The 19317-nt window shown below is 35.2% G+C and overlaps 1 protein-coding gene across 1 annotated transcript in view; it reads right to left on the reverse strand.

The window, feature by feature from the left end:
* LOC121734596 (semaphorin-2A-like) overlaps nucleotides 1-19317 on the reverse strand; it is a 394143-nt gene that overhangs the window by 294668 nt on the left and 80158 nt on the right. The window lies entirely within an intron of this gene.

Here is a 19317-nt window from a genome sequence, read left to right on the forward strand (position 1 = left end):
ACTAAGTGATAATACTTCAAGATGTGTATGTGTTCCTGGCATAGAGTTCACTGTGAAAATAGCAGCGCTAAAAGAGCAAATTTTTTGTGATTCGTAACGGGCAAGCACCAGCACGTCATGCCTTTTTTCATTGAAAGGTGAAAAAAAATATTTACTCTTTCAGCGCTTCTGCTACTTTTACAGTGAACTAACCCTAAAGTTTTTTTTTTTTTTATGAAATAAAGGGGCAAACGAGCAAACGGGTCACCTGATGGAAAGCAACTTCCATCGCCCATGGACACGCAGCATCAGAAGAGCTGCAAGTGCGTTGCAGACCTTTTAAGAGGGAATAGGGTAATAGGGGAGGGTAGGGAAGGGAAGGGAAGGGAATAGTTGAGGGTAGGGAAGGGAATAGGGTAGGGGTTAGGGGATTGGGCCTCCGGTAAACTCACTCACTCGGCGAAACACAGCGCAAGCGCTGTTTTACGCCGGTTTTCTGTGAGAACGTGGTATTTATCCGGTCGAGCCGGCCCATTCGTGCCGAAGCATGGCTCTCCCACGTATAAAGTATTATCACTTAGTTTTGTTACACCCTGTATACACTTTTCATGCACTTATTCCACTTTTATTTTATATTATTACTACTACTTTTATTATTACTACTACCTACTTACTTTTATACTGCCGTGGTATGACTATAATGCCGTTAACTACCAAAACCTACTTTTGAGTTATGAGCAAAAAACGCGGTAAAAATTTAAACCTATGTAACTCCTCAACGATAAAACCGATTTGAGATCGAAAAGCACCAGAACATACATAAAAGAGATACTTATTATCTATTAATATGTGATCTTCTAGAATTTATTTATGAATAAAAAAAAACCCGTTTTTCGTTTTAGTTCATCATTTAATGTTTCTTTCTTTCATCTATAATTTGACTTAAATGCCGTTACGTATACCTTAACGGCATTTTAGTGTTTCTATTCCTAATAAAAACGTTGTCTATTAAAACACTACAAACATTTTCTCATATGTTTAGTTAAAACGTCGTTATAGTACATAACCCTGATTTAGCTTAATATCAAGTAACACAGAACTAACTTATGTTAGTCTTTAGTGCTGTTATTGGTATTTTACCGCATTTAAGTCTAGTAAACTACAAAATGTATATGAATAACTCCACTCATTGTTCCGCTAAAACGCCGTTACACTATTTACTTTTTACGTTAACGGCGTTATAGCGATACAAAGCGACGGGTGCAAAGTAAAAAAAGTCATCTGCAATTTTGAGTTTTTCGTTTTTTTGTAGAAACTAGCTTAAAATATCATGTTCTACAACATACCAAAAACAAAAATTCAAATATCACCTTATTTTTGGTACTTTTGTCACGTAAAAGAAGACATCTACTCTTGTTTTGTGAAATTGCACGATGTAGATGCGGATAACTACCGCTGGTCGTCTATACGCGGGACGCGCGGGGGTCATGTTATGCGGCATAAGCGGCTATCTGCCATATAGCTTTTTCTACGTTGCGATTGTGATTTAGATGTCTCAATTTACTTTTGCAAATTAGTATTGTTTATTATGTTTATGAGTACCTATTTATGTTAATTCTTATTGTTAGCTATATTAATTGACTTCTAATTTGTTACTGTTATTTTTTACTGTTTTTTCATGTTCAGAAAGTCCAAAACGACTTTTTAAAGAAGTTGAAAGTTTCCAGAACATAAGTGATAGATTTATCGAGCAAAATACTGTGTTGCCCGATGAAATTATTGAACATCTTATAGAAAACCTTGATGTGTCACCGATGAAGACAAATGAATATAAGTTAACTTTGTAAGATAAGTCCCCATGATCTGAATACTCTAGGCCAGTCACACCAGTTCACTCTCAGTCTGAAATATAAAATGATTTTGAAAATTTGTCGATCTCAGCAAATTAACAAATACGCCAACACCCTCAGAATACAGTTCATCACTTCAAGTCCGCCGCGTCCATTATCAGTATTAGATCAAAATATTATATATTCTTTTTTATTAAACAGATACTTTGATCTCATATAATCTATGACCTGCTTGAGTTTATTAACTCAAACAGGCCATCGAGTATATTGTCCCTCTCAAACTTTAAATCTTCTATAGACAACACCATTGATGCTTCTTCGGCAGTGGAGGCATCAAGTGAATGTTCTACGCCTTCCTCGTTAAACGGTAGAAAAAGACGTCAGTTAAATATTGATCTAAAGAAAAGGCGATTGAGAAATAAAGACACGTGTATTGATACGAGACGTAAATTACGACAAAATTTAGGTAAACAATTACATCAGTCCAGAAATGGTAAATTGCAACCTGCGTAACATCATATCCCGGCATTTGCAAGTTCTCGCGAAGTTTTTCTATTAACTTATCTTTGACCGGTTTTGGGATCTCTGTGATCACGAGAAGCAATTGAGAAATCGTTGTTTTGTGTTCTGAAGAATCGTATGCACCCCTCCGATGGTGTAAAACGTCCGGCGATGCTTATGATGTTATAATGAACCCATCATGCTTACAAGTGCCAAGTACAAAGACTTAATAAGCCTCTGCCTAAATTATAATAATTTACAACATAGTTCCTGTACTGATAATGATACTGAATAATTTTTAAATTAGTTTAAAATAATTAAAGTATTGACACAGAATTTCATTTCTGTTGTGAGAAAATACGATTTTTACGAAAGTAAATGAATGATTCCTAAGTATATCCATACTAATATTATAAATGGGAAAGTATGTTTATTTATTTATTTGTTTGTTTGTCCTTCCTTCACGCTCTAACGAAGAAACAAATCGTATTGTTTTTGGCATAAACTTAATTGAAAGGATGAAAAGTAACATAGGCTACTTTTGGTCTTGGAAAAACATCATGTTTCTAAGGGAGCTTACGGGAATATTTGCAATTTACGCGATTTTCAAATTCCACGCGAGTGAAGCCGCGAGCAAAAGCTAGTATTTCATATTTTAACTTCCTTCTAAATCGTGTACCTTGCACCGAATCGACAACGTAGAAAAAGATATCTACGCAATTATGTTCTGAACTTGGTGTGTTTAAGATGTAAAACGTTTAACTACATATTTTAATAATATAACTTACTTTTAATAATAATTTTAATAATATAAAGTGTTACACTTTACGTAGTTACTGATAATCGTACTAGTAATCGGTAAAAATACTTTAATAAATATAATTTTTAATTCCCACGTAGAAACGACCAAGTGGTAGTTAACTCAGTTGTCATATTTTCAAGCGCAATGTAGATGCAGACAACTACAATATCTCGTAAATTAAACATAATTAGAAGAAATTAAATATACATGTGGATTCATTAATAAATAATGAAACAATGATGAAAATTTCAATAAATTTGATCGGAAATTGACAAAATGGGAGCATTTTTTCCTATTATGCGCTCTCCTGAAAAGTTGCTGTTTTGTAGATGACTCTTTTTACTTTGCACCCGTCGATTAAGCGAAAAATATTGCATTGTGATATTTAACTATACGGAGTTAAAGTATTAAATAGGGATCTTATTTTGTAATAAATTAAAACCCAAGTTAGTAAATCACAATATTTATTATGTACTTTATTGAGCATCTTAGATAGCTCTATAGTATATCTGGGAGCACGGCAGTGCTCCAGCCAAGTTTTTTAGCAAAGGCACGGCCGTACCATACTTTTCTCGAAGCGGTTCGCGGCTTTTTCACATCCCATTTATCTTCGATGTTTACAAAGCTAGGATTTAGAATTTCGGTGACTAGGAGTAAGTATTAAAACTAGCTTAACCTCCAAATTACATAACATTTCGATAAATAGTTTAATAGTTACGGATGATCAAAGTAACTACATTTTGTCTCTCACTGACTGACAGATCATCAAAATTCTAAGGTACTTCTAGCAGACTTAGAACCTTGAAATTTGCCAACAAGGTAGGTCGTTATCCACAATGAAAGGAAAAATTATGAAACTGGCCAAGTGCGAGTCGGACTGGCGTACATAGGGTTCCGTACCGTAAATTTGTATGGGAGCCCCCCTTAAATCACAAGTTTATGTACTTTTTATTACTTATTATTAAAGTGAAAATACAATTAAGTATTTTCTGAAATTTTCAAAAACCTCACTTTTACCATTATGGATATAGGGCAAAAAATGGGCAAAAAAACGTGTTTGTTGTATGAGACCCCCCATTAATCATTTATTTTATTTTAGTTGGACTATTAGCTTTTATAGTGACAACAAAAGTACATAATTTGTAAAAAAAATTAAAATATCTAGCTATTGCGGTTCTCGAGATCTAGCCTCGTAACACACTGACGGACGACAGACAGACAGCGAAGTCTAGACTCATTAGGAATAGGCTCCCGTTTTCATCCTTTGGGCAAGGAAGCCTAAAAACTGAAAAGTATAATATAACTTTATTAAATAAAAGAAAATAATTTTATGTTTGTGGTTTTGCAAGAACATTAAAAATGAGTTTCGACATCATAATAATTATTTTACGTACAAAAGGAAAAATAGTGAACAAAGTTAACAATGAAACTATGATAATTAAATTCGATTAAATCTCAAATCAGAACTGTGAATTACGATGTACACTCCATACTCGCTCGATAGATGGTGTAGCACTCCCTTTATATCGCGGTATCGCTTGTTTGCGGAGTATAATTATTATGGTTTGAAAAAAATCCGGAATAGGTCGTAATACTCAATCGAAAGTAACATCGATGCACGAATAACCTCTTGATAGTTCAAAAGTTATCCTGAAAGTCTAGGCTATCGTCATAGAATTTGTACTTTGTAGAAGTACCTACCTGTTATTATCAATTAATTTTACGACCTAGAATATATACCTAGAGATAGAGAATGGGTGCTAAGCTAAGTACAGAAACGTTTTAACGTGACCTGAAAAGAAAAGAAATGAAATCCCACCAAAACATTAAATGTAAAAAGGAGCCAAGCAAAATATTGCATAGCCATGCAATATATCTATCATAAAAAGTTTTCAGATCACATTCAAGCCAAGCCTTCAAATTAATTAATTTATAATTCATATTGTGTATGTATTTTGGTGTGCAATTAAGAGTTTTATTATTATTATTATTTTGTAATTTAAATGAACATTCAGTGAATTTATCAATAGTTTTCTTTATTTTATAATTATTATAGTGGCTTGGCAATGAGCACTAGAGAAATAATCAGCGACTGATTGGGTATTTATTGGGTACAATCGTCGACATGCGTCATTACATACGGTACTAAAAGACACTTTACGCTTGCCGTTTGTGTAAATATGAAGTTTTATATTTGTTTTTCTTGTGCTCGTTGCCGAGCCACTATAATAATTATAAAATAAAGAAAACTATTGATAAATTCACTTAATGTTGATTTAAATTACAAAATAAGTTGAAGGCTTGGCTTGAATGTGATCTGAAAACTTTTTACGATAGATATATTGCATGGCTATGCAATATTTTGCTTGGCTCCTTTTTACATTTAATGTTTTGGTGGGATTATACTTACAACTAATTTGTATGGACGTTTAGCTCTTTACTTAATACAAATATCACATTAATTGGGTGGGTAAGAGGCACGATAACATTTCTACATAATAATATTATAATTATTGCATGCTCTTAAGACGGCCGTTTTTAAGTCTTTGTGTCTCAAATAAAAACAACGCAACTAAATAAAATAAAACTTAATGAAACTACAAAATACAAATCAAGTCAAATGCTATTTTTAACATAAAATTATATTTTTAACCGACTTCAAAAAAAGGAGATTATCAATTCGACGTGTACATGTATGTAATATTTCCAGAACTGTTGTATAATATTATATCAATCTATGACAGCTTCTGAACAAATGTGCCAAATTTCAAAAGTGTATGTATGTATATGTATGTATGTTTTTATATTTGTGCACGCATATCTCCGGAACCACAAGTCCGATTTTAGTGATTCTTTTTTTATTGTAGTAGGTATTGTTCAACTTAGTTTATTATTATTATTAGGAATACTGCAAGTTTGTTTTTTGAGATAGGGAATTTTAATTCTTAATTACGTAAGCGCATTCGGTAAGCGCCTGCGACGCACTCAATACTCCTGACCCCTGACCGCGAAACTAGGATGTCACCGGGCGAGATTATTTAACGGCATTATAGCGTATTATTGTGAGATAGTGACATTTAAATCTAATATTTAATTTAAAATATGTTTTATTTCACTTTATAAATGCCGTTACTGGCTCGTAGCGTTCATTGAGTAAAAATATAAATGTACTAAATGCTAAGCTATAATGCCGTTAAGACTCGTTAGTCACATTTAAGTCTAATTTTTTCACTTTACGGCATTATTGTTTAGCAAACATAAAGTCCTGCATTAAAAAAGAGTAACAATAAAATAGTTAAAGTACTTTAATCACTTTACAGTGGACAAAATACCGTATAACGGCAATCTAGTGAAACAATCACAAGAAAAAAGTATAATAAAAATACAAGTTAATGAACATTAGCGGCTATATTGACTCCCATTATGACTTAACGTCATTTAAGCGTATTACATGCACAAAAAAGGGTAATATAACGGCATTTTCATAATTATTATTTCCGAAACTATTCAACTTATCAGAAAACCGCTTATATAGGTCGATAGAGAATTTTTTTCTTATTCATGTACAGTCAAAACCTGAAAATCGACCAAATGTCACTTAACGGCATTTTTGTTATACCACGGCAGTATATTGGTCGTATGAAACATAATTGTAAGGTCAACTTGGGGAAGTCCGTCTGGGGGGTAAGTCCATCTTATGCAATAACTTCCATATTTTCACGACTAGATTTATATGGCTCAGTGGGTAAAACAGTATTGCAGAATTAGTTTGATCTAAGAAACAGGCATGTCGCTATAACTACCTGTTATAAAAAAAACGATCGGCAATTTTTTTCCCGTTTTGTACTCGTATTCGGGGTGTAAGTCTCTGCCAAAAAAAAAATTAAAAAAGTGGCAATACGAAGGATTTTTTGGAGTTTCTACGATTACGTAAGTAATTTAGTGATCCTTTTACTTATTACTGGTGTTCAATTCGTTAGCATCGCTTTAAGTTGGTTATTTTCACTAGCAAAATATTTCTTACCTAAAAGTGCAATAGTGGGAAAGTCCGTCTAGCTTGCATATGGAAAGGCCGGTCTTACCTCCAATCAGATATTGTCAACCTTTTCAAACCTACTAGATGGCATTGCCCATAAAGTGGCCATACAAGCGCGTTCGAAACCTGAGCTCCACCATCGAAAATTATGATTTTGGGCTCATAACTTTATAAGTAAATATGTTCTTTTATAACGTTGTTTTATTACGGATTACCCATGTCAAAAAAATGTTTGATAGCCCTGAACCCAAACATATGCCGGACTTGCCCCGATTATTTTTTTTACTCAATAAAAACTAAATGAGGCTTTAAGATTATAACAGCATAAACTATGCTGTTATAATCTTAAAGCCTCATTTTTCTTTTTCTTATTTACAGATGTCACTATCTGGCTTTTAGTCTGTTTAGTGTACATACGATGTCAAAAATCGCCTTTAGACGGACTTGCCCCAAAGACTGGGTAAGTCCGTCTACAAGATGTTTTCTTGAAATATCAACTATATTTTCCACACAATTAATGCGTGGGGACATCTAACGTCTGTATAAGGTTTATAAAAGATTACTTTGCTATCTACTGTGAACACCGCCTTTCTAGAGTCATTACAGAAGAAATAGGGGCAGCTCAAAGCCAACTTCAAATAAAGTATGCCAGTCTTACCCAAATTGACCATAATAAAATAAATTAATAAAAGTGGAATAAGTGCATTAAAAGTGTATATTAAGGACCCTGAGCCATGTAAGGCCAATCTGACGGAAAAATGTTTGTTATTCGTTTATTAACTAAATAAATTAAGAAAACAAATTATCAAGTAATGCTCTGTTTCATAAGGTCTCGTATTATAAATCTGTTTTTAACCTAGCTTCAATAGCCATTCAATAAACTTAAGTTTTGCTAAGCTCTTCCAAATGGCCTTGCAAGGAACACAGCTAGAAACAAGGCCAATGTTATACATCAGTCGTTTAACTTGAAAATAAAGTTAAAATTATTTATTTAACTAATTGCTAATGCGTTTTATAATACAATCAAATTTTTTTTTAATCTTAAATGGCCCGTTCTTTATAAGGCCAAAATGTTCAATATGCGTGTATAAGTTTAATAATCCTAATAAGTAAAGATGTTTTAAAAAACAACATTATTTTATTTGTTACGGTACGCATTTATAACTAAAAATAACTGTTTATATGTTAATGATGTTTAGATGTTCCTTGTAAAGTTTATGTTCCCTAGCAAGGCCAACTATCAAATCTTTGGTTGGGCCTTATAAGGAACCACCGGCCTTCCTAGGAACATTACCAATATTTTAACGTAAATCGAGGCTTAAGTAGATTTTATTTTATTAGTACCATACATATATCACTATACGATAATGCCCTGCCATAAAATTTGAGATAGATATAGGTTATGTAACTAAAAACTAATGTTTTTCAGGGTGCGGAAATTACAATTGTAGCCTCGACAACCAAAGTCTACAAACAGTGAGATCTCACTGCCACAATAGCAGCGCGATCGACTCGCCGCCGCGTTTGTGGCCATAAGTTTGATGGATCTAAGTGTGTAGTAGAAGGAAAATGTCCTTACCTGACGATAACTGCGACTTTTTGATAGTTGGCCTTCAAAGGAACATGGTCTTACATGGCTCAGGGTCCTTATTACTGTACATTTTTTTTGAGGTCTGAGTTTATTGGGATTAGGTAGGTAACACGTTAGGTACCAGTGAATTTGTAAATAGAAAACTATATTAATAGCAATACATATATTATTAAATCATAGGTATCGATAGTAATATTATTGAATTCATAGGTAATTAAATTAATATAGGTACAATATTTTTTCGTAGCAAACAACGACCAGTGCCTGATGTTTGTTCAGCCCATTTGATATAAGCGTTATTTAATCGCACAATAACTCGTTTTTAGCGAGAGTATAGATGAGTGTTTGTTTCAAACAAATAGTGAATACGAATTGTTTTATGAGTATTTAAATGAATATTTTAACTATAAACGTGACACATTATTCAAAGGAATTAAGTAAAACATAATAATTTATTGTAATTTCAACAACAAAACTACATTATATTCTGTGTTTTGTATCTATTTTGGAGTTTACCATGGGCGCCGGCAGGGGGGTGCCAGGTGGTACACTTGCACCCCTTGGGAATCTCGGGATTAACAGGAATTATTGAAATAAAAAGCCGTCTGCAACCCTATTACCATTTCGTACAAAGATAGTTCGTAATGTTTCAGTACTTATATATTATGTATTCTGTTGACGCAAATAGATAGTCATTGTTGTTCATGAAAAGTAAAAAGAAAAGAAAGAAAAATTAAATCTGCACCCCTTAGAAATTATTTCTGCCGGCGCCTATGGAGCTTACATTTCAATAGTTATAGTACTGTGGTTTTTGATGGAGGGAATCCAAAACGACATAGAAATAGTATGCGTCGCATTGCCGAAAACCTATGAAATTGAGTTAGGTTCTATTGATCCGATTTTTAGACAGGCAAAAAGTCTGAGATCGGCGATGCGTCTCCGTCTGCGGTCGAGTATGCAGCGCGCCTAAAAATTGTATCCCTGCTTCATTTTAATACAGTTATGTGCTACTGAAATATGAACCTTATGAACCAGAAATAAATTACATTTTCGAGATACTTAATTGAAATATTATGAGCCATTTAAATATAGGGTCAGTTACCTTCACAAAACGTAACGTAACGAAACGTAAAGCGACGACGCATAATATCGTTACAAGGGAACAGGCCAAAAGCTACAAACAAAAAATTTAGCACACGTGTTCCTCTTATGATTTTGGCATCCACTATGAAGTCAAGATTGGAAAAGCTTAATTTAAAAATCTTCTATTACTATTTTTCACCTTTGAAGCCACCGATGTCTTAATGAAATGAATAATATGCTATACTATTACACACATTTCATGTTATTGTGGTTTTCCTTTATCAATAGGTTATTAAAATTATCACACAGTACATGACCTACGTCACCCGGTATATGGTATAAATCGGTTTCATTTCGGTAAACTTAACGACGCGGCTTTCATATTTTGTTCTCCCCGTGCAATCATATTATTCAACATTTCGAGTATATATAGGAGCCCTCGCTAAGGTGAGATATCATGAATAATTCAACGATAAAATGGCAAGGTGTGCCTGTTTATTTATTTTCCCGAATATTCTTGTAATTTCCATACGTTCGTCGGTTTCGGATGCGATACAAACGGTATTAGTGTAAATTGTGTATTAGAATAAGTAGCTTAGGTGAAAAACTTATATTGCATTATTACAGAGCTGAATAATAATATCTAAAACCTACTTAACCTTAATCTTAAGAAATGTAGAGTTTTTATGAGCTGTTTAGGGCGTTCGCTGCGTTAAGCGTGCGCCCGGCGCGGCCACCCGCGAGGCGTGCTAATGCCATGTCATCCCATACAGCAGCGCTGTTGAGGCGGTTCAGGCGTCGCACGCGGCGCGTGCAGCGGTGCCCGCCCCGCGGGCGACGGGTCAACAATCTAGACGTGACAAATGGGCGGATTCGCGGCCGCCCGCGACGGTCAGGCGGGCGAACGGCGCGGGCGTCCGGGACAGGCAGCCGCGTCGGGCACACGCTCAACGCAGCGATCACCCTTATAACTGCTAAGTATTCCACTCTTGTTAGAATTATATTATAGCTCTCCAACTCTCAGAAGAGTAATTTTGGAAGTATTCTATAACGATTACTAGAGGACGCCCGCAACTCCGTTGCGCCAAAATTAGTTAATCGCGGCGGAACCGTACATTTTTCCAGGATAAAAACTATCCTTTGTCCTTTCATGGGACTCAAGGTATCTCCAAGCCAAATTTCAGTAAAATCGGTTTAGCAGTTTAAGCGTGAAGAGGTAACAGACAGACACACTTTCGTATTTGTTTTATAACTAGATGACGCCCGCAACTCCGTTGCGCCAAATTTCGTTTATCTCGCAGGAACCCTTTTTTTTCCGGGACTCAAAGTATCTCCATGCCAAACTTCAGCAAAATCGGTTCAGCGGCTTGGGCGTGAAGAGGTAACAGACAGACAGACAGACGGACGGACAGACAGACAGACACACTTTCGCATTTATAATATTAGTATGGATAATACTCTCGGTATCCAAAAGAACTTTTGTAAACTTAACTTAGATTGACTTTTGAAAGCGAATTACGAATTTCATGGTACGAATTACAAGCTACAGCGAGTTCTTTATATTCTCAGATTAATTAAAACACGAAGGCGAAACGTCTACAAACATTTTACATAACAATAAAAACATTGATTGACACGCTTAGAAAATGGCTGCGAAATAATTAAACACTTGTTAAGGAGCTTTTTGTAATCCAAAAGGGATTCTGTACGAATAATTTTCGCAAAAGAAAAATAATTGAGGGAGTGAATATTTTAAACGATACAATTTTGTACGGTGTATTGCAATTAAGAAGGAAAATTTGGATAAGGAAAGCGCTTGAGTAGGCTTTAGAAAAGCGGATGAGGGAAGACAGTAAGCCGTTACATTCAATTTTTTTTTTGCGTTTATTTTTTAAACATAATTTATGACTGTAATATTTCAATGTGAGTCTTATCTAATCAGCTATGAAATATATTTGTGTTTTTTTGTAAAAAGTAATTGGAGAATGAAATAGAATTCTTTATCACTATCATATTCGCTGTCATAGAAATGCTAGGATATTTCAGTTTTACGCGTAACATGAAAATATGGGGCGGGGTTTTATTGAAGTCAGTATTACAGTGTGCAGTAACTGTAGGGTATTCCATAAATTCTCGATTGCAACTGTTACAAATATTAAAACAACTATTAAGTATATAAAAATATATCAACTTATTATGTATAAAGCGAAATCTAAGATGATATTGCAAAAACATAATCGTAAAACTCAAAGTAAAAAGGATGTGTTATGATTTATGAATAAATAAAAGATCCTCCTTTATTTTTTAATATTTTTCTACATTAACATCTATTTAAGTAGATCATGTGCTTAAAATCTACAGTACTCTAACTTAAGACGTCGTATATTCCATTTCTGGAGCATCCTTCTAAATCGTCAATAGTTTAAAAGACTACACGACGCATCATGCAAAACAAAGCTTTCTGTCGATATTTGTCTATATTCGTATGGATATGTCGATAAATCCTTTAGGAACAGTATTTTCAGTGAGATACAACACATGATGGCTTATACAGTTTAACGGTCCAGCAAAGTCCCATCCGATGCACGTTGTTCCAAAATTGACTCAGTACAACCACTGGTGCGTGTATTCGCCCTCAAGTCATTTGGTGTAACTGTATGGCTGGATGTAACAAATAATAATATGGTGTGACTTGGTTTTTATGTATTTGCAAGGATATTTCGAAAGAAAGTCGACAAAGAAAGCTGAAACTATGATTTGTATTGCTCAATTTTGAATGGCCTCACATTTAAAACTTACTTATTTCTTAAATCACCAAAGCGTCATTAAATCACTACATAACGATTCCAAAACTTGGGCTTTAACCTCGATCATCCTCTTATTACAGTAGCAGGATTAAATAGTTTCAACAATGGAACTTAAAGTGCACCGAATTCCGCACGACCGTTCACAAATTCATTGATTTCCATTGATTAAACACAGATTCGGACGCAGATTACAACAAATTACCATGCCCTCTGTAATTTATCACCAGAATCCGAACTCGAATAATAATACATACAAATTATTCCATACAATCATTTAAAGTGACAGCTATTTAAATACAACGGTTATTTAATTAATAGTAATTGGTTAAACAAATTATGGGACTGCATTCATTTCGAAGTGCGGAGGTAGGATTATCTAATCTTATATATAAAAATGGATTTTCAAATGTGTTAGTCGCACTAAAACTCGAAAACGGCTGTACGTATTGGGCTGATTTTAGTCTTAAAATGTTCGTAGAAGTCCAGGGAAGGTTTTAAAGTGACACGAAGTTCACCGGGACAACTAGTAATATATAAAATTCTCGTGTCACAGTGTTTGTGCGCGAACTCCTTCAAAACGACTCAACCAATTTTAATAAATAAAATATGTGCATTCGTTAGCCCTAAGAATAGGTTTTTATCTACTTTTTGTATTGATACTAGAAATAATTTATATGGCAAAACCACGTTGCCGGATCAGCTAGGTAGTAATTCTATAGCTGATACCCGGGTAGTCGCTCGTCCAAAAAAATATTGTACTCATAACGTGAATATTTAACCACTTTCTTGTTTTGTGAGTGTGTGTTTGACCAAATTCGATTGTGTTATGTGCGAACTCAAAGTGGTAATGGTCAAAGCATGGACACCACGAAAAGTCCTTATTTATACCATGATTGCGTCTTTCTATGGCATAATCATTACTGATCATGGGCTAACACATAGAATATACAGTACTCATTTTCTGTATTTGGTATATACCGCGATTGACAATGAAGTGTCAGATGTTGTCAATCGCGGCTTTGTATAGAAAATGACAAGTTTTTGACAGGGAGCCAATGACCGCTACCGCCTTGTTTCGCCGAGTACAGTATAACATTTACATTGGTCAATTACAGCTGACCAAAGTGGAGAGGCCGCCTTATAGTATAGTACTGCTATACAAATTGAACTTACTAACTATTTAATAATGTCTAAAACAATTTAACAGTACTTTACACGCTCGTATTTGCTAATGCTTTACCATAGACCAACGTAGAGGCACAGACTAGCGACATTCAAAACTCAATTATGAAATCAGTACTCCAACTGTTCTACATTTAATAACACTTAGGTGTGCAATTTACTCGTAATAAAATAAAACTTAGATGATGTTCGCGGAGCACTGAAATGTTCCGCTAATTACACTTACATACCTCCAGGAGCTGCAATGCAGTGTTGGAAGTAATTTTCACTAATACTCCCAACTATAAAACAGTTAAGACCCAGATACAGAGGATGGCAATACTCATTTGTATTTATTTCCTACTTACAGTTCTCTCAGGAAAGTTCGCAACACTCTGTTTTATTACAAAAGACAAAAGGTATGTTCTGTTGAGAAAATCGATCATACTTTTAATACAAAACAGTTAGAGTTGACTACCAAAGTAACTTAAATAATGCTAATCACAGTCCATAATGATTAATTATCGTTTACCTTATAAGTTTTAAGAAATTAACACCAATTTTGTAGCGACCGGTGACAACTTTGCGCGTTGTTTGCAACATACAGAACAGCTTGATGAACTAAAAAAATATTTGAAATACAATAATTTTTATCTCTACTTTTGATGATTTGCCTTAAGAGGTTATTAGTAAGGATGATTTGATGTAAATGTGCGTCCTCATTCCTATGACGATATCATCAAAGTGCTACAAGAACATGCCAGTCTGGAAGCATTAAAGGCCCCCACATGTGGGTAGGATTATTGAATTTGGTCAGACTGATCGTAGACCTACCTGAAGGGCCTCATGCTTCTGACCTGAAGGCAATCGGGAATGCACAACACGAGTCCGATCAGCCTGCGTCAGTCCAATTTGGATCAGCCTCACCATTAATCGCCCTATGCAAAGTGGTCCTTAAAATTTCCATGTTTTAAAATACTATCATGGTTTCAGACAATCACTTTGCCACTTTTAATTAGCTAACACTCACACTCACAAGTACCTAAGAACTTATTTACCCTAAATACAGTAAGCATTTAAATTGTACAAAAATTTTGATAACACTACTATGCATTAGAAGAATATGAAACCTGATTTCAGTTATCTGCACACTATGACTTGTAAAATATGAATTACTGCATGAACCGAGGCAAAAGTCGTATTCACTATTCAGTTTTAATGAATGGTGTTTTTTCTGGTGCCTGAATATGACAAATTGTAACATTATCTAGCGTGTATTTTTAACTTTCGCATTAGAATAATTTTAAATAGACATTTAGCATACTTTTTTTAATTTATCTTTTTGTAATTATTAGGCACTACTAATGTAGTTAATTAATTTTAATTTAATGTATAGAAGAGTCTTGAAATCGTTCTCGCTTACCGCACACATAATTTATACTTACAGCATTGTTTTGAATATACCTCTTAACTCTGGAATGAACTGTCGCTAGCAGTATTTCCGGACCAGACCGGAATATGATGTGCAAACCTTCAAGAAGAGAGCGTATTCCCTCTTAAAAGGCCGGCAAACGTAAGCCGGTAACTCTGATATTGCGGGTGTCGATAGGCGACATAGTTGCTTTCCATTATAGGTGACCCGTTTGCTCCGTAATTTTATAAAAATACCCTACCCGACTGCAATAAAAAAAACCTCTTTACAATTCAGGATTAAGTAACTTTTTTCCTTTCTGATTAAATAGGCAAATAATGATGATAGTCACAAAGGAATGTGCTATCAGAGAAGTTGATTCCTAGTCAGATGGGGGACCTACGTAGTTTGCTCGCGTTACGTCAAACCTAGGCGATAGATCACAGTTAACATTGAATTGACATGATCCGACCAAAATATGACGTTAGTCTGTCATCTGCCTAGGAATCAATTTCCTCGATGGTACCTTTCATAAATACATCAAGTTATTAACAAACATTATTTATAAAATGTAAATAAGTTTAATTAATTTGTTCACTGTAATAAATGTAAAATTATATTTTAAGCTTTCCATAATTGATTACAACTGGAATTAATAAATAATTTAACCGCATACTTCGGAAGAGATTTCACGAGATAAATATTTTAAACTTAATGGAATAGATATTTATTTTTCGATTTTTATCCCCAGCATTATCAAGCTATAAATAATGACAATGCACTCATTATAATATAGCCTACTAGGCATTTTATCTTCATAGTTTTGCGGCTATGGGCAATGTTGAAAATCATTTTTAACCCCCGACAAAAAAGAGGGGTGTTATAAGTTTGACGTGTCGTAGCATCTAAACGGGTAGACCGATTTTGATCTAGTTTTTTTTTTGTTTGAAAGCTGACATGATCGAGAGTATTCTTAGCTATAATTCATCATCATCAACCTGCGCATTGCTGAAAAATCTGGGTTTATCTGGTTCATGAAAGGCCGTTAGCAACTTACAGTCATTTGATGGGTTTAATATTTTCATTCGTGGCATTTGTGAATATACAATATACAATTATATACTATATACACATTATTGGAAAGTTGACTTGGTGCTGCAGCATCACCTGGTAAGCAATAGGATATCCAACTCCTCACCAACTTAGAGCAGAGGTTTCGTGTTTGGGCTCATTTTAATTGCGACAATCAGTAAGATGTAGATAAACAGTAAATATTTGCATGCTGCTGCTACAGCATCACCTGGATTCTATAGAAGCCGAGCTCCTTTTGAACCCAAAGTGTTTCAGGTTTTATGTTTGGGCTCATATTGACGGGCTCATCCAAGACGGCATTCATAGACTGCAATAATTTTGCATATTATTCTGCACTTTAACCAACAAAAGTTTAAAAAGCATGAAATAAAATAAAATTAAGAAATTAAAAAAACTCCCGCCAAAACAACTTTAAAAAGTAATGAAATAATATTTACTGCCTTTAAGTTCAAATAATTCCTAACTTGTACAAAGTAATATTTTAGTCCATAATTGTTGTCAAGGTGTGTCGGGGGACCGCTAATGTAGATGTTTGATTTCACATAACAAGTTTAAGGATCAATTCACAGCGAACTGAATCGAGATAATCAGCGACTTGGCGGTTGTAGGTTGTAGTTTACTTGGCGGTCCCCCGACACAGCGTGACAACAATTATGGACTAAAATATTACTTTACACAAGTTACGAATTATTTGAACTTGAAGGCAGTAAATATTATTTCATTACTTTTTAAAGTTGTTTGGCGGGTTTTTTTTTAAATTACTTAATTATAAAAAAAAATTAGACACACCATACATACATACAAAATATACTAATAACACCACTTTTACGTAAAATAGTTTTTAATATGCATCACATCAGTGCGAATGCAATATCACTCTTATAATATTCACCATAACATTATTTCCCATAATACATTATGCAAAGTTATGTTGGCTTATTGAATTGAGTGAGGCTGAGAGCCCGGTTTACGAGGTGCCGCACTACCTCATGAGAGGCATAAAACTCCATAACTCCACACCGATATACATCGTGTTATGTTATAGATATAATTATAGGGGTGCATAAAAATTAGTTTTATCCTACGTTTTTGCAATCATCTCGTCGTAATCTGCTATTTAATTGAATGGGCCCGTTCATTAAATGAAACCATTTAATTGAATGTTTTTTTTATTTTTTTAATGAAATAAGGGGGCAAACGAGCAAACGGGTCACCTGATGGAAAGCAACTTCCGTCGCCCATGGACACTCGCAGCATCAGAAGAGCTGCAGGTGCGTTGCCAGCCTTTTATAGGGAAGGGTAGGGAAGGGAATAGGGTAAGGGATTGGGCCTCCGGTAAACTCACTCACTCGGCGAAACACAGCGCAAGCGCTGTTTCACGCCGGTTTTCTGTGAGAACGTGGTATTTCTCCAGTCTAGCCGGCCCATTCGTGCTGAAGCATGGCTCTCCCACGTATAAATATTGAAGGACACCTAGTCGAGTCAGTCAGTTAAAGTGTAAACTTCTTTAATTCATTGTGCACATATTTTGGATTAAAAAATGCTTAATTAATGTGAAGATACGTACCGAATATTCGTAAGCCTGCCCCTTGACGATTAATTTAAATGTATTGTCAATATATCACGCTTGAATTTTATTGAACAGTTTATTTGACATATAGATTGAAGGCGCGCGATGTTCAATATCAACCCTAGATGGTCAATAATATTACGCAATATGTTATATTGCGCGATAAACCTGCTCGTCTAGGGGTTCGCTAAGACTGTCAGTTCTTTCTATTGCGGCAAATTGTGTGCCTGTTCCAGCTCCTGCTGTTTTTTTTCATGATGTTAGTACGCAGTAATGATAATTACTTGTATAGCATTATGGAGTCTTAAAAACTTTTTGTATGAACGTGATGTAAAATATAATTTTTTACAAATATTAAAAAGGACAATTTCGTAGATTGGTACGCCGAACTTGGAAAGGTTACATTTTCATAATTTCCGCTGCTCCGAACTCACATAACTGGGTTAAAGAAAAATGAAAACTTTGGCAATATGCTCCGTTCTCGAAGTTAAATGCACGAGAATTATGTTATAACAGTTATTAATGTATTCGCGAACGGTTCGAACTTGCGTAACTTGAGTTATTGGTTTTAGCGCGCATTAGTGGATTATTAGCACAACTTGTTCGTGGGTAATTTCCTTACTGTTTTTACGAGTAAAGTTGCATGCAGATAAGACATGCATGTAGGCTGTAACTATAACCGGAAAACGGACTATAAGGTTGCGTTTCCACCAGAGATGTGTTGCGAGGAATGTGTTTTTAAGAACCAATGGAATCGCTTCATTGACGTGAGCTGGCCGTGACATCGCTCAACGCGGCGCGGCGATGCTATGAATCTTAAAAACACATACCTCGCAACACGTCTCTGGTGGAAACGCAGCTTTAAGGCTCGATTAAGGGCCAACCCACACGTACCACAACCACACCATGTCGCAACAACAAAATGCCGTCAAGCAGTGGTTACGTGTGACTGGTGTCGCTGCAGCTTTTTGAAGTTGCGTTGTGGTACCGACAAAATGTCGACGTGGTTGCATTGTCGTCAGTAGTTGCGATGTGGTTACGTTGCGGGCGGTGTGCGCGCACTGTCATTGCATTGACGCAACGTTGTGGTTGCGATGTGGTTGGCCGCTAGTTCGCTTGTGGTTGCGATGAAGTCGGTACAAGTGGTGGATAATGACAGCAAAATGTGGTACGTGTGAATAGTCCAGTTCATTTACAATACGAAATATACGCCCGACCTTGGTGTGGTTGTCGGTTGTGATACGTGTGGGTTAGCCCTTAAATGCGTCCGCGCAATAGAGCGGTTTGGCTCCACGAGATCAGGCAACTACTCTACTAACGCTAGCGCTAACGCTAACGCTACAAAATGTATAGATTTGACATTAGTATTCGCTAGCGAAGCGAATATATATATATATATATATATATATGGCATGATGTGTCTTAAACCATTAC

The sequence above is a fragment of the Aricia agestis genome, chromosome 16 (genome assembly GCF_905147365.1).
Source record: "Aricia agestis chromosome 16, ilAriAges1.1, whole genome shotgun sequence".
NCBI classification, from domain to species: Eukaryota; Metazoa; Arthropoda; class Insecta; order Lepidoptera; family Lycaenidae; genus Aricia; species Aricia agestis.